This window comes from Borostomias antarcticus (assembly GCF_949987555.1).
Source record: "Borostomias antarcticus genome assembly, chromosome: 21".
Classification (NCBI taxonomy): Eukaryota; Metazoa; Chordata; class Actinopteri; order Stomiiformes; family Stomiidae; genus Borostomias; species Borostomias antarcticus.
Genome location: NC_140254.1, coordinates 4804852 through 4807351, shown reverse-complemented (window position 1 = coordinate 4807351; position 2500 = coordinate 4804852). Strand labels below are relative to the sequence as shown.

The window sequence follows — 2500 nt, the reverse complement described above, 5'->3', positions numbered from 1 at the left end:
CTCCCTCTGTCTCTCTCTCCCTCTCCCTCTCTCTCTCTCTCCCTCTCTCTCTCCCTCTCCCTCTCTCTTCCTCTCTCTCTCTCTCTCTCTCTCTCTCCCTCTCTCTCCCTCTCTCTCTCTCCATCTCTCTCTTCCTTGCTCTCCATTTCTCTCCTTCTTTCTCTTCCAAGTTCCTTTCCTATCTCAGGGTTCTTTCACACCTGCCTTGGTTAAACCGTACCAGAGTTCTCTTTCCCCCTTGGTGCAGTTCGTTTGGGCAGGTGTGAATGGAGCCATCGCACTCGGATGCGCACCAAAACAACCATACCGAGACATCATGGAAGAGCTTCCCCCCCCCGGTCCCAAGTGAACTGTGGTACGGTCCTTGTGTGAGAACATGATCCGACCTCGATTTGACCAAACCCGAGAAAAAAATACACATTATTGGATTATACCAAGTCCCATAGCTAGCTGCTCAGTGCATTGTGGGGCGAACACTTCCGCAAAGATGAATCGTGGACAGACCTGGAGTGCAGAGGAGGTTCAGTGCCTCATTGAGATGTGGGCAGATGATTATATGAGTGCACAACTTTCAAATGAAAAAACAATGAGATATACTTGATCTTTAGCCAACGTCTGAACCTGTGTGTAATTCTGACCAATCACAGAGCAGTTTGGGTGTTCCCGCCCCCGACACATCTGACCAATAAGTGAAATGAGTGTGCATTTTGGTTCGATTCACCAACTCATCATTTGGTCCGGACAAGAATGTTAGGGTTTGAAGATGGTGCAGGTAGGACCCAAAACGCAGATGGCAGCGCTGGATCAAAAAGGGGGGTTTATTCTCAAAAAAGTATAAACAGGAACAATGGGGAGCACATAGACAATGAACCGACAGGGGACAAAGGAAACGGGGGAATATACTCTGGGAGAACAATCAAGGAACAACGTACAGGTGTGCAACAAGACATAACGAGGCACAGGTGCAGACAATCACCCAGACAAGGTCATGGAGGGATTCCAAACAAGACCCCAACACAAGGACAGAGGGAACTAGGACACAAGGGAAGGGATCAGGGGACAAGGCTAGGACTGGGACTTGGCAGGAAACTAGGGGAAACTAGAGGTGGGAGTTTAGAAACACAAGAAGGGAGCTAGAAGGGAAGACTAAGCTAGAGAGACAGGAGTGACGTGGGACTAGTGAGGGACTGGTGTCAAGAACTGGGGCTGGGAGGACACAAACCAACATAGAAGACAAGACAACGAACACAAGACGAAACACACAAGGAGGCAGAACAAAACATAGTGACAACGTGATCAGAGAACAAATGTCTCTGGGGGTAGTGCAGGGGCCGTCACTGGGAGGGGAGGTGCTCAGGGTCCAGGAGGGTCCAGGGGGCACAGGAGCTCAGGGTCAGGGTTCCAGGCCGGGAACAGGGGGTGAGAAGGGCGAACCGGGGGTCCGGGGCAGGGGTGAGGGTCTGGACCAGGAGCAGGGGGCGAGCAGAACGAACCAGGGGGCAGGGGCGAGGGTCTGGACCAAGAGCAAGGAGCGAGCAAAGTGAACCAGGGGTCCGGGGAAGGGGCGAAGGTCCAGACTGGGAGCAGGGGGCGATCCGGGCCGGACCCAGCCCAAACCATAACAAAGAACCCAAGAACGGGTGTGAAAGCGACCGAACCAGCTAAAAAATGAAACAATGTATACATTTTCGAATCTGGTGTGAACCAAATATGTGGACGAGAGGTGAGAAAACGCCCTCAAACTCCCGCTCACGACAACTCTTAAATTCTTCACCCTCTCTCTCTCTCCTCCCCCACACACACACACACACCGCCTTCAACACGGTAGACCGGTCTAATCAGGAGATGATGATAATTGGATCGATGGGGTAATTAACGTGATCATTACACAGCTATAAACGCTGTCGCAGGTCCCAGAGTCCGGGGATCGATATTGTAATTAAAGGTTTACGTTCCAGAGACACGCAGGTGAGAGGTGAGGAAGCCACTGCCGCCACGCCCTCACCCCTGTCCCAGTGGTACCGTACTGCATGTGCATTGGGGGTATTATGATAAGAGTATTGGAGGTATAGCGTAGAGCAGGCATTCCCAAACTGTGAGGCGCGCCTCCCCTGGGGGGCCCCAAAGAAATTCAGGGGAGGCGCGGAGGGATGGTTAGAAAAAAGGGAAAACATGTTTTTTATTTTTGAATTTTCTATGGTTTTTATGAATGAACCGTGATTTTAAAGGTCAGAAAATCGAAATAAATAATGGGGGAGATGTATAGTAAATTTGTGGATAGTGCAGAGAGAGCCTCCCCCCGCAGGCATGAATGTATTGTGCGAAAACGTCATAACGTTAACTAGCAACAGGTACCACCGAGCTAACTTAGCTTTGTAACGTTATGGGCTAGCTAACGCTGCCTTGCAAAATTAATTTGGGGGCTTGGGGGTGCGCGGGTGTGTCACTGTTTTCAGAGGGGAGGCCCTCTTACCACACAGCTGAGCCATGGCCTGGTCCC

At 51.1% G+C, this 2500-nt stretch overlaps 1 protein-coding gene across 1 annotated transcript in view; it reads right to left on the bottom strand.

Annotated features, from left to right (window-relative positions):
• epha10 (EPH receptor A10) overlaps window positions 1–2500 on the bottom strand; it is a gene marked incomplete at both ends in the record, with an annotated part of 62177 nt that overhangs the window by 44291 nt on the left and 15386 nt on the right.